This window comes from Plectrocnemia conspersa, unplaced genomic scaffold (genome assembly GCF_051122295.1).
Source record: "Plectrocnemia conspersa isolate PC_06_02 unplaced genomic scaffold, ASM5112229v1 ptg000013l, whole genome shotgun sequence".
Classification (NCBI taxonomy): domain Eukaryota; kingdom Metazoa; phylum Arthropoda; class Insecta; order Trichoptera; family Polycentropodidae; genus Plectrocnemia; species Plectrocnemia conspersa.
In genome coordinates this window covers 4,997,097-5,011,406 of record NW_028277177.1, presented here as the reverse complement: position 1 = coordinate 5,011,406, position 14,310 = coordinate 4,997,097, and the positions used below count along the sequence as shown (strand labels likewise).

Below are 14,310 nucleotides of genomic sequence, written 5' to 3'. Positions count from 1 at the left end.
GCCGCTTGAAAACAGTGTCCTGATTCTTAATCAAAAAAAAAATCAACACAATCTCGTATTTCATTAATTAAGTAACTATAAAGTAAGTAGCTATTTTATTTGTAAATAACATATTATCGCGCAATTTAAATTTTTATCGTGTCAGGAAGATCAAAGTAAATGATTAATATATGATTAAGTTCGTCAAGATTTTCCTCAACTCACGGATATTATCGTGATGATGATTTATTTATTTTATTTTATCCATATTATTAGTTCGTTGCGTCGTCGAATATCCGAGGACGCTACGAACTAGCGTATCATACAGAATGCGAATCGCTAATAGTGACTCGCGCTTCGCATAACGAAACCGAGCATTTTTGACGCATTATCGCAAACTTTGGCGATGTGCAAAGAAAATCTTTATCCCTCCTTGAACATCACCAGTAAGTATTTTTTGCTTAAAACACCTTAGCCTAAACATTTTTATGTAAAGAAAGTGCATTTGAATTTGTGCGAATACTCTAGAACACTTTTAAGCATTTAATGAATATTCTGAGGTATTTATTTCCAAATGAATATCGTCAATAAACAGTGAAAAAATTAGAGGACCCAAATTGGATCCCTGTGGTACTCCAGAGTAAGCGAAATACTAATAGGAACAACGATTTTCATAGCTTACATATTTACAGCAGTGGCCTAAGTAGCTGGTAGAAAAACAAATAAAACTAAAGCTGCTTAATGTTTGAAGAAGTAGTTCATGACAAACTTGGTCGAATGATTTTTTAAAGTCGGTATAAACTTAAGAGATTTTATCAATTAATCATTGAAATTGAGCTAGGGCACACATGTTAGTTATTGAAAATTATTTAATAATGAAGTACTTAAGCTTATTAAGAATATCTTACTGTATTTAATTTATTTGGAAAAACGAAATTTTTGATGTACCAACAACATTGAAAATAAAAGTTAATACACACAAAAAATAAACTAATGACTTACTCACTGTGCAATATTATAAAACCAAAAAAACTATTTCTTTTAATTTTACAACAAATATATATACAATCATTATCTTTACTTAAACATACCAAATCATAATAATGATGCAATAAATTTATAAAAAATATAACAATGGACATATAGCCAATAACAACAACAAAAAGTATTTTAAATGCATATCTCCTCTCAATGTCAGTCAAATGCATTAGAGATAAATAGCTTTATATTTTAAGATGGTGAAGGTCGTTCACTAAGGTATAATATGCACATTTTTTTACTATTTTGTAAGAATATGTCCTATACATAGTGTGTTGTCATGAAAACCCATATTTGATGCAAAGATATTAATTTGGAATGACAATGTAAATGAGTCTCTCAAAATTTATTTATTTATTTGTGTCAAAAACTAAATTTATTTATTTTTGTAAAACAGTTTAAATGCTCTAAAAATGGTACCTGTCTTAAACTAAAATACATATGCATTAAGAAATCGGGGGCATATTTTTGCCAATCAGGTACTAAGCGCAGCATCCCCAGATTATATTTTCCATAGAATGACTACGTTGCCGAATTTTACTGATTTTAAATGATACAATCTAATAAAATGTGTTAGATAATAACAAAGAATCTGGTTTCGCCCTAAAACATCGAGATTGGCCAAACGATCATTAACTAAAATATACTTCAGTTCAGCTGAATTTGTGTCGAGCGAAGCTACGCTAAATCAACGAAGACGTCCCTTAAATGTCTTTAAATGCAGCAGCTTTAACTTGGTAGTTACCTGAATTCCAATAAACGTATTCTTAGAAATGGTCTAGAGACTACGAAGAGCTAGATACAAAAAGTCTGGTTTCACCCCGAAGCACAAATATTGACCAGATAATCAAGAACTTGAAGGGATCTGAACCTTCCTGCATTCTGATGGTTAGAACATGGCCATAATTAATCACTTTTTTTCAGACAACAACTTTATTTTTAACTACCACTGTCATTACAAATTAGAATATACGAAGCTCGCAACGTAAAACGTTATGCTAAATCGACTTAAGCTTACGACTAAACCCTATTAGACAACTGCTTATATTTACTTAGCAGTCACATAAGCTCCAAGAGTTCAACGCGATCTTTAACGAGACTATGAACACGCAGTACTACGTCCATAACATATATTACATACGTCTATGTGTGCATGTAATATTAGTGAAGCGAAGTACTTCTTGTTTTTAAAAAAAAATTTAATATTCCTACAAATACTCCTACGGGTCATATCCATATATGTATCCCAGAGGTTTTTTACTAGGAGCGTTGCGGTTTAGCTTCTACTTAATAAAGCACTTTATAAAGTTTCTAAGGGGCGGTATTGACAACCCATCAATGCCTTGTGACTTTCGGCTGCAAGCTTTAGAGAGTCGCGATCGCGTCCCTGATTCTATAGCGTTGCGCATAGCGAATAAGTGCTCTTTTTGAACAAACTATCCAGCTTCTCAACATATCAACACAAGGATATTTTCGGCGATAGGTATGAGAAGCTGAAAAAAATATGTGAATATATACATATAAATAGTACTCATATATTTTAAGTGTGTGTCATAAAAATTATTAAATAATATTAAAAAATTATTGCACAACATTTATTTTTAAAAACAAAAATTATAAACCCTACAATGTATTATTATTAAAAATTACGTTCTTGATTTAGATACATCAATAGAAGTTCAAATTTAACTTCAAAAAATTTTGGTATTACTACGTAGGTTACCAAAGTGGGCTTTGGAGGAATCTGGGGAGTAATTCTGGCTCTAAGATAAGTGTATTGATGTTCATGAGCAAGAGTGAGCAATAATAAAATCTTTTAAAAATTATGGGCATACACTATGTTATTAGTACTTATTTTTAACTATAGATAATTATCAAATCCAACGTTTTATTAGTTTTTTAAACGCTAAAAAAATTATACACTATTGAATACCTAAATCAACCTTAACTCAAAGAGATTTAATAATAATTAAAAAAATAAATAGGAGACTACTTAAAATAAATCTTTGAATGCATTGAGACAAAATATTTAGCTTGAGAAACTATAAAATGCCATGATAATAGCAGCAAAAAATAGTTAACTAATAAGCAATATCCATATAGAAAGTAAGAGGATTCTACGCAATAAATTAGAATAATGGTTGACATTTTAATTATATATATTTTATATAACTGTAGCGATTTTCAAAACCAATAACTTTTTGCACTATGCATTAAATAAAAATATACTTTAATAATAAATATAAGTATATATTTGAAATTATTTTAATAAAATAGTACACAGTCTAATAATATCCATCCCATCCGACGACGACGACGTAACATGGTCTGGACAGCTATTCATAATAAATTGCCTACAAACCCATTCATACCCCATTGATACGATGATTCTCCGGTTATTTTTGCCCTCTAACCCTTTTTTCTTTTACTCCGCCACAAACACGCAAATTATCATATTCATCAGCTAGCATATTTGACTTGGCGCTCTTTTATCATGGGCAATAATGGAGGTTTTTCAATATTTCACCATTGACATATTGAACCGCGCTATCATTTCCCATAGAACGGTCGGGTTAATAGGGGTCTGATTTTGGCGCTCTCGCCAAAACCGCCCTACCACCCCCGGCGACCTGATCAAACTTGCATGGCTGCCAGCCAAGTTTAGGGTGGCTTTGCGAATTTTTTCCCGGTTTTTTGCGTGTCTCCCTTACGGAGCGCAATGCTAACTTTCGACGCCGATTGTTGAGCCCTGCACGTCATAATCAAACCAACTTTCAAACGCACACAAAACAACGTCGAGGAAACTCCTAGCCGAGATGATTAATCGAGGGACCCCTTCTAGTGAATAGCAGATACAGGGTGAAGCGAACGTATTTAATTATATTCATGAAGAGTAAAAGCATAACGGTGGAACGTCGTATATCAAAACTAGTGGCAAAGTTATAGAAAGAATGGAAGCGAATTGGCTTTTACTTAAGTGAAGTGGTATAACGGTGTGTGTTTAAGATAGCCTTGCTAGGTCTGATTTAGTAATTTTATAACGCTTATAAGTCTTGACTTTTTTTCTATTTACAATTATTTTCGAAAAATAATGCTTATCAACTGTATCTACTATGACCGAAATTCGAAGAATTTGGTCATTGAACAAAACAAAATATTATAAAAGCTCATATTTTATTATTGTTCAACGTTTATCTTAAAAACAGGTGTGCATTCCACATGTTTGTGCTGCTAAGATTTTATTTTAATCAGTTCAATAATCAGACCACGGTTAATTGTTTTCTTATTACTTACTTTATACACAAATTTGCAAAAAAACAAGCGGCGATACGGATCCGATTTTTATGTACGTCAAATTCTTCCCAAACATTAACTACTGTTTATACAATAAATTCGATAAAATTATGTACTACTTAAAATAGTACATGAATTTCTTTAAATTAATACAATAGCACCTTATCTTAATTCTAGAGATCAAAAAAGCTGAAATATCGTCCCTGATCAAAAAGTATGAAAAATAATAAATTAAGTAATTTTCATTTGATTTGTACAGTATTGTATTCATAGTAATTTGTACATCAAAAAGTTTAACGACTGTGAATGTAATTAAAATATTTAGATTGGTCAAAATTATAAAGAAAGTAAGTATACAGACAAATTGGATACATGTATTTGTATTAATGGTATATATATAAATATTAAACATAGGCTAACATCAACAATTTACATGGGATAGGGTAACTAAAATTTATTCATATTCTTAAATAGAAACTGAGCAAAGTTTAAGCATGTAGGATTATAGGGCATCTATGAAATTTGTTTTAAAAAAATTTAAGCAGGTTTTTAAAGAGTATATATGCAAAAAATATTTAGTTTGGTCAAAAGTATTTATAAAGTAATTATACAGACGGGTTGAATACATATATTTGCATTAAAGGTGTATATAAAAATATATATAGGCTAACATCAAAAATTTACGCGAGGTAAGGTAACTATAATTTCTCCGTATTCTTAGATTGCAATTAAACAAAATTAAAACGTGTAGTGACTATTATTTATGGTATTATAGTAGAGTGTCTATGTTTTAATTAGGACCATAAAGGGTATCTATGCAAAAAATATTTAGATTACTTAAAATCATATATATAGAAGACGCGTACGGCAAGATGCATTCTATTTCGCTCGCTCGCGTGTTAAGTGACGAAAGTGAATGAGAATAAGTGGGCGTGCGGAACGCATGTGACGTACGCCCTTATCTCTCACACACTCTCGTCACTTAGCACGCGAGCGAGCGAAAGGGAACGTATTTCACCATACGCGCCTGATATATAGATGCATTTAATACATTTGTTTAGGTTAATGGTGTACAAAAAAAAATATATAGGCTAACATTAAGAATTTACGCGGGTTAAAGTAACTCTATTTTATTTTTTTTAAATAACGTTTAAGCTTGTATTATGTCTATGATTTTTCGTAATATAGTAGGGTTTATGTTCTAAGTAGGAACTCACAGATTATCTATGCAAAAAAAATATTTAAAAAAAAAAATACAGACATATTTATATTAATCGTATATAGAAAAATATACATAATCTAACATCAAATAAGAACATTTTCATAAAATTAAATAGCTATTACTTATTATTCTTAAAATTATTACACTAATATTTAACTCAAAATTGTCTGATATTGTATGTTATTGTCACAATTAATAATTATTAGTCTGTAAAGAAGACAACAAAAAAAACAATCGAATTCAGTTATTATTTTTTTAAATTCAGAACCCTCTGTATATACAACATATTACAGACATACATATGTGTGTGTATATATAGATACACCCGCTTAGTTTTGGCACAATGTGACAAATGAAGCGTATAGTGACAATTTCTTGGAAAGGAAAAAATAAATATAAAAATCACGACATGAAGCATCACGCTCGAATAGCTCTAGATTTATTTATCGCATTATATTATTTACTTGATACATTTTTTGATATTTGTTTGTTTTATCTTCTTCTGCACTAGAATTCTTAAAAAATAATATCTATTACTACTAATTCGCAAATGCGCAAAAATAAAAAATAAATGTAATTATCGATGAAATCAATTTCTTGATTTAAAATATAATGCCACTTGGATCACTTACATTTTACTCAATAAAAAATATTATGGAAATGCAGTTATTTAATTCTCAAATTGATATTAAAATATAAATGTTTCTTTTATGCTTATGCAACTAATTACATATAAGCAAATTAAAACAAAACAAAAAAGCATCGAGAGCTTACATACTTTATATTAAATATTATATTATGAAGTTTATTAAAACAAAAAGGAAGCTTAGACTGAACCGGAAGAGAAGAATTCTTAAAGACTGGTGCTTATACCGTGATAATTTGCTTTAAACGTGGAGAAGACGAAGCGGAAATAATGGAAATGTCAAATATTTCACAATTTCGCGCTATGCTCATGAATTGTGAGCATCACGCTTAGAAAATAGCACATTATATAATTCGTTATATTGTATATAGATATATCGCGCATATTCGTCGTCTATTGTTTTTAAGGTGATGATGACACAGTGTGGGTGATTTTTTTTTATAAAAAAAAAAAATATGACTCATCCAAATCAATCGCAATAAACCTGTTTTGGTTATGGAGACGCCCAAAATTTAATTGTTGCTTATTGTAAGAATTGATTTGTCATCACATTGCCAAAAATGACAACATATTTAAATAATATTGTGGCCATAGAATAATTTGTATAATAATAAAAGTGATAATGACATTAGCTGTTTGCTCGCGTGTTACAATTTATTTTTTATATGCATACTACATGTACAAGGCTTTAGAAAAAAAAATGTTAAAATATTTACAATAATAACATTGGCAAAATTACAATGCGTCTGCATTGTACACCCGTTACATCACTGTTTTCTTGAGTACACTTGTCGACATGATTTGAGAAAATCATATATAAGCATACCTAGTAGAAATTTTGTGATAAATAAAAATCTGAGAAACCATTTTTAATAAAAGTAGGTAAATAAAATAACAGAGAATGCGGTTTATCGGTTTGCAGCGTCAAAAATAAATATCAGCTGACTCTCAAGGTCGGTCGACGAGCAGATTAGCTACTCGCCAATGCATAAATCAAAAATATGGCGTACCTTACCGTTTGTAGGCTGAAGAATGAATCTCATAGTTTTTTTAATGCACTTTTGACATGCAATACAGTTGCATTATTTGACTAATTGAGACTAAAATAACATCTTAGATGCTTTATTGCATTTGGAATATGTAGCCCTTTTGAAATAGGACACTTTTGCACAAATAAGCACATTGTTGTCCATTTTAAAATCAAATTTAAACAGTGTTTTTGTTCTAAAATAGGTATATAATATGCTAAATAGTAATCGTAATTGAACTATTTTTAGCATCTAATGTTTTTATAGTCCTCAATAAAATCAATTTAAATGAAATTATTGGCGAAGAGTAAGAGCTGAAATTAGGAATAACTTTATTCGTATTATTAAATAAAAAAAACACAAATCAGTCCCTTAATTCCCGATGGGGCAAATTTAGACGAATTGTATAGTCCATATTTAACAAATTGACTTAAATCTAAAAAATATGATTTTGTTTGAAAACCCATACAAATCCTTATCTTAAATAAGGCATTACCAACTTAATTATAAGTTTTATTTTTAATCAATGTAGATGACATATATCTATATGGCAATATTGATATTTTTCGTGCATAAATGTGAAATTGATGAAACCTGCCAATTTATAACACTACTCTGCAATGCAACGAATAGAAATCCCTTTTTCTATAAAGAAAAGATAATAATAACATTGTTGACATAAAAATCATAAAAAATAATCAATGCCTTTGGATATTTGTTTAAAAAAAAGTTTCCATAAAGCAATAAAAGATAAATTTATGTACGTAAATAAACAATGTTTTCCACAACTTACTCTATTTAATAATATACTTTATCTTACTCCAAAAATAAAACATTGAAAATATGTATTGTGCTAAAAAAACAAAGCCCAAGAAAAATTTGTTATCGTATTTTTTTAATAAAATCTTTGAATAAAGTATAATGAGTGTTTCTCCTTGTATGTTAAATAAATATTTTAATCATTTTTATTAATACAGCTCTATGAACTTACAATTTACAATAGCTTATTTTAAAATATAAGTACAGAGACCACAAACAGTTCGTTTTTAGACTGCATAAATTATCACAAACATTTGCATATTACTGCAATATGAATTTTATATCAAGAGTAATAATATACAACGAAATGAAAATTTGATATCGCTAGTATTATGTTTTACTAATAATTTAAAAATACTATAAAAATAAATTATAATCACAGCTATTAATCGAATAAGTATTTAATTATTTTAGCTTATAAAATATTGAACTAAAAATCAAATTCAGCTAAGGTATAAAAATATTTACAATATCTGCAGACACTATTTTTAAAAATGCTCATTGATAACTGAGATCATTTCTTTAAACTCTTTTCACAATCAGACCTGATAAGTTCATCAACCCTGATCGAACGGATTACGAAACCGTATAGAAAACGTGAGCAGTCTGAATCTCTGACTCCGTAAACATCAGCCAGTCGAGACGACTTACAAGAGATACAATATGGCACCAAAAATCAATTTCGTGTAAATGTTTCCCCCACACGTACTGCTTTAAAAGAACATTACCATAACTGATGTACACATTGACGTATTGGCAAAAAAATATTTCTCTACACCATCTTGAATACATAATGAATCAATACCGAATACAATGATAGAAGGTTATGAGGACTCATAGATTCATTGATTGCACAATTCACAATACAATATAATTTGTGTATGTAATTCGAACGAGATGTTTCGACAACGGTATATACAATTCACTTTCTAATATCGATTACCTCCATACTAGATCAAGCGATAGTTGTTCGAGATGAACGATACAGTCAAACATTGACGTTAAGTTAATAAATAGATCGAATTAGGCCCGTCGTATCAATTAATAAATCGTAAAATCGTGCTTGGTTGTAAAATTGGCTGTATTTGAGGAATTGAGATAAGATCGTCTCGAATCGGTCTTGAGTAAGATATAACAACTTCTACATATATATAATATGTATATGAGAACATTTTTATGAGATTGTTAAATAGCTCGATTTTCTAATAATTTTTAATATTATATCTTTCTGTAATTAATAAAATTTATTTTATTTTAATATTATTATTAAGTACTAAGCAATAAAAAAAAATATATACAGCTATAAAAATGCACGATATTATTTTTATATACATTTTTTATAAAACAAATTCCATCGCCTTTAAGAAAAATTAAATTTATTTTAAAAAACCCTGTTTTTACTATTTATTTAATGTCAACTCACTCCATCTCTTTCCTCGACGTTTCGACCTCTAGTGTTTGGGTCATCGTCTGGAGCAGAGCCCAGATTTTATCTCCCGACGCAGATTTTCTGGCTGCATTATTTTCAACTCGATCTTTGTTGCAGAAAATCTACTTTGGAGAAGATAAGATCGACTTAGATGATGATCCAACTTTTAAAGCCGAAACGTCGAGAAAATAAATGTACATTTCTCCCTAAGCGCGATAAGTTCAACCTTCCATTAATTTATTTATATAAAAATAAATTAACTATTAACTACATTTACACTAAGAGCTTTCCAAGTATTATAAATAGTTTTTGTGGAAACACAAAAGTTTGTATACATTTATTCTGCATACAATACAAATGTTGACCCAAAAAAACTTGTATCTAAACTACTACTATATATTGTGACAGTGTTAAAATATTAAATAATTTTACATAAATAGATGTATATAATTTAATATAAATTAATATTCGTTGAACCCTTCCCTACTTTTTTTAATATTATATAAAGCATAGTTTCTATACCTAATTAATTTACTTGTCAATAAAAATAATAGTATCTTAATTGATTTTTCTCTCCCTAAAAATTTTCAAAACTACACAATCGATCACATTACTAATGCAAGTTTCATTCAAATAATGCAAGCGATCCGCAACATATGTTAGTTTAAAACTCATCGAACCAAACAGTAAATAAATAAAGCAATGCATTTACTTACAAAATTCGACAATCCGGAAAACTTTTCTCCGACTTCAAGTCTCAGCACTGGGCACACGCACAAATCACAACAATTTTGTCGCCAATCACAACGATCACAATTCGAAAATCGTCAAGATCCTTTGACAGTTTATTATTGAAATTTTCCACTCGGGAAAATACCGGAAAACTGCACGAGAATCGTATCGGAAAAATAAAGTTGGCGAGCGAGCGCAACCTCCCCCGTGCGCGGTGGGCGAGCGACTGAAGTAACTTGTACTGTTGTACCACTCAGTGCGTACTCTGCGCGTTAGTTCAAAACCAACTTTCTAAAACTTACGACGAGGAGACCCCGGGTTACGGTCCGGCGGGCCCTGAGACCCTCGGAGACCCGCGGAACTAGTAATCTCGTAACAAGAATCTGTTAAACCTTCCGAGTTAATTAACGCGGAGGCGCTTCATGGAGATGGAGTTGGATCAAGTTTGGTCCGATTGATCCGAGAAAGGGTGATTTGAAAGCGTTTTGCTATAGCGAATTATATACTTGCTGTAGTTTAAAGAAACTTTGACCTTGTGAAGTAGCTGATACTTCAATACACAACAACAAAACAAATCAGTTATTATTTATATTCAATATGTGACTATCACAGTAATACTCGCATTCAAGATTATTAGATATATATTATGTATGTATAAGACAAATTTGCAAATAAGTGGATTTAAGTATTAAGACTAACATATTTTTTTTTAAATATATTGTCCACATAGTCACAACATCAAAGGTGATTGCTACTCTATATTTCTTCAATCTCTTGGGAACAAATGTATAACTGATTGAGATTATAATGCTAAACACACCTACTGGGAATCACCCGTAACTAATACGATGGAAAGATAGTTATTTTATGCTACTAAAAACATGAAGTGTGAAATTATATTTCATATTTTAGACAGCTTTACATTAAAGTTCGTTAACATAAATTATTATTTATTTAAAATAAATTAAGACTATCGTAACCTAACAAATTACCCCAATGCGTCACGATCATCAGAAACAATAATTGTATTATTTCAATACACAACAACAAAAAAATATATGTAATATATATATTAGTGGTGTGCGGTCCATACATGCGGTAGTGCGGCGCATGCCTTGAGATTTTTTTTATCATATATTCATTTTTTTATTGACATAATTATGAAACGTAATCGCTAAAAAAATCGGCTATACAACCACACCGAGGGAGCGGCAAAAGCCGACTGCAGCGCGGGCGGACTGGTTGGCCAGCTGTTTTATGTAGTCGATACGCGTGCATTATGAATTTCTCATCGGGAATAAAATTGGTCGCACATGCGCACTAGAACTTTAGCCGTTACACGTGCTCATGTTTACATTCGCTCTCCATTAACCGTGCATGCGGTTGACGTTTTGAATCTGTCTATGCATGTCTCGCAATGGGAGCTGCCGGCTTTCCATGCCAATATCCGTCTCTAGCAAAAGATAGTGAAGCCGGGAGACCATCAGTAGCTCCTGACTGGGTTACCAACCGCGGTCATCCAACGGCCCTATGTCGATGAGAAGCATGTGCTCAAGTGCTAGGGTCGCTAATGAGCTGAACTCGGCTTACACACGACCTGAGGAAGCGGGTGGGAGCACCCGGGAACCGTCGTTTCCATACTAATTGCAAAGCATGTGTGAAATCTCTCTTCGTGACTTATTTTACTTAACGGTCATACTAATGTAGGAACGATATTATTCAAGAGGGATTTGCGGATATATCAATACAAGTCCCTATAGAACAGCTGATGCTTTTTTCGATCATATTTATATGTACAGAAAAAATAATTGCTCATACTTATGACGAAGCGACTGTAATATCTAGGGAGCACAATAGAGTACAAAAAATCGAGATATTTGTCCTAGCTCCATATCTGTATACTGGTATGCTCACAGATTGAATCTTGTTTTATCTCAATCTGTTAAGGATGTAATAGGGTGCAAGCGTTTTTTCAAATATATATTATAATTTTTATCATTTTTTTGTAAATCTTTAAGAAGAGTATCTCTTCTTGATTGTGAAATAAAGAAACGTTTCCCTTAAACTAGTAATAAAATTAACAAAATTTATCTATATTTTCATCCCATGTCTCAAAAGTTAGTTATTTATTTATATAAATATTTATATATGTCATATATTTATCCTTTTTGTATAAATATATTTTTAGTAAAACGTTTTTTGTGAACTCCTATATTTGATTTCTTTAAAGTATGATATTTTTATCTATAAGATATCAGCAGTTAAATTAAATAATATTATTTTTTTATTCGATTTGAGTATGTATATATAATAATATTTACAATAAAAAACGTGTTACGTTAAAACAGTGTTACGACCTATACAATATTTAGGTTAACACAGTCAGTTCTAGAGCTATCCATTTCATCATTATTCATAATTAAGAAAGAGATGGCAAGTTTGGACTTACTATTAGCTCTAAAGTACACAATACGGATATATGCTATATTTATTCATATAAAAACAAATTTATATAAATAAAAATCATTACTATATTTTTTTATATTTATTAACTTATAAACTTGCTATCTCTTTCTTAATTCTGACTAATGATGAAATGGATAGTTCTAGAACTGACTGTGTTAACGCATATATTATATAGTTTGATTTAATTATTCATCACAATATTCACCTGTGAGATTAGGAAAATCAAGAAAACGTAATCTGTGATGAACGGTCGAAATTATATTTATAAGATAATCGGTTAATATGGTTTTTAATCCAAGTATTTTTAGTATAAGTCATTAACTTATACCACTATGTATATACTAAAAACTCGCAAAGCATAAAAGCTTGAAAATATAACATCTAAAATCATTTAATTTAATTTTGTTTTAAAGTTACAGAGAAATCAAACTAATTAAAATAGCTTATTTTGCTTTACTTTGTACTACCTACGATTTTTCAAGTAATATTTAAAGTTACACATTAAATTTTATGTAAAGGAAAGCTAGCAATGCAACAATTTGATTATATTATTTATAATGTGATTTCATTTCTAAAATAAAGGTGAAATTTTAGATTTTCTACTTCTAGTGCTCGTTCTATTTATTGCTCATTTCAATTTTAGATAAGTACAGTTTATAAAATTGCGATTGAAAGAAATATATTAATTATGGTTATGCACAGTAATTACATTTCTAAAATAGAATTTTTACTACATATTTTTTTTATTTAATAGCACTAGGTGAAAAGTTCAAGTAACTCGGAACGCCTTATTAACAAACTTTCGACATAATTACAAGCAAACATAAAGCAATAACCATGTGCTAAAAAATAAAATAAAACTTTTTTTTATATACATTTTGAAATGCTTAATCAAAATTATTACATATTTATGTATAAATTACGAAAAAAATATTCAATCTCTACTAACAACGTCTCCAAACAATTTTAAGGTTGGTCACCCCAATGCCAAAGCAAACTTGATTACTTGACAGATAGAGCGAAAATTCGTTCGCAACTTTTATGATTGCCTTTGTCTCCAATTTTCCAGACAATTTATGCGTCTACTTTATCAATGCTTTTCGTTTAACAAAAACATTACACATTTCCCAACGATATGATCATTTATTTAAAAACGGGTCATATGTACACACAGCTAATAAATTTCCATACATTTTTTTACATAACACTAAATATAGTCATTTGTCTGTATCATCACAGACAAATTTGCTTTTTTTTTCACATCTACAGTATATCTATGTCATTGCGAATATTATTTAAAAACGCAAGGTCAAACACCTTTGCCGGCAAATATTAACATGAGTGGGTCAATTTTTTATAATTTAAACATTTCAGATTCCGTGTTTAAGTAACTTAATATATGAATATTAATTTATATAATATATCATTGATGACTATACACTAACGATTGATTTAGGAATCATTTAAAAAACAGTAGGAAGACGATAAGATATTTTATTATATTTAAAAACTACTATTACTTCTAACATTTGTGGTCCAAAACTAAAGCTTCGTTTATCAAGAAACAATTTCAAGAGCTTTGATTAAATTTACTGACTAAAACAAACCGATGCTTGACTTTTTAAAAAAAATTATAGATCTATAGACACAAATTAAT

At 29.9% G+C, this 14,310-nt stretch overlaps 1 protein-coding gene across 1 annotated transcript in view; it reads right to left on the bottom strand.

The window, feature by feature from the left end:
• IRSp53 (Insulin receptor substrate 53 kDa) overlaps nucleotides 1–10,415 on the bottom strand; it is a 319,080-nt gene extending 308,665 nt beyond the window's left edge. Inside the window, exon 1 of the mRNA XM_088202037.1 lies at nucleotides 10,168–10,415. The gene's annotated coding sequence lies outside the window, so the exon portion shown is untranslated. The remainder of the gene's footprint in view (nucleotides 1–10,167) is intronic.
• Between the last annotated feature and the right edge of the window lie 3,895 nt (nucleotides 10,416–14,310).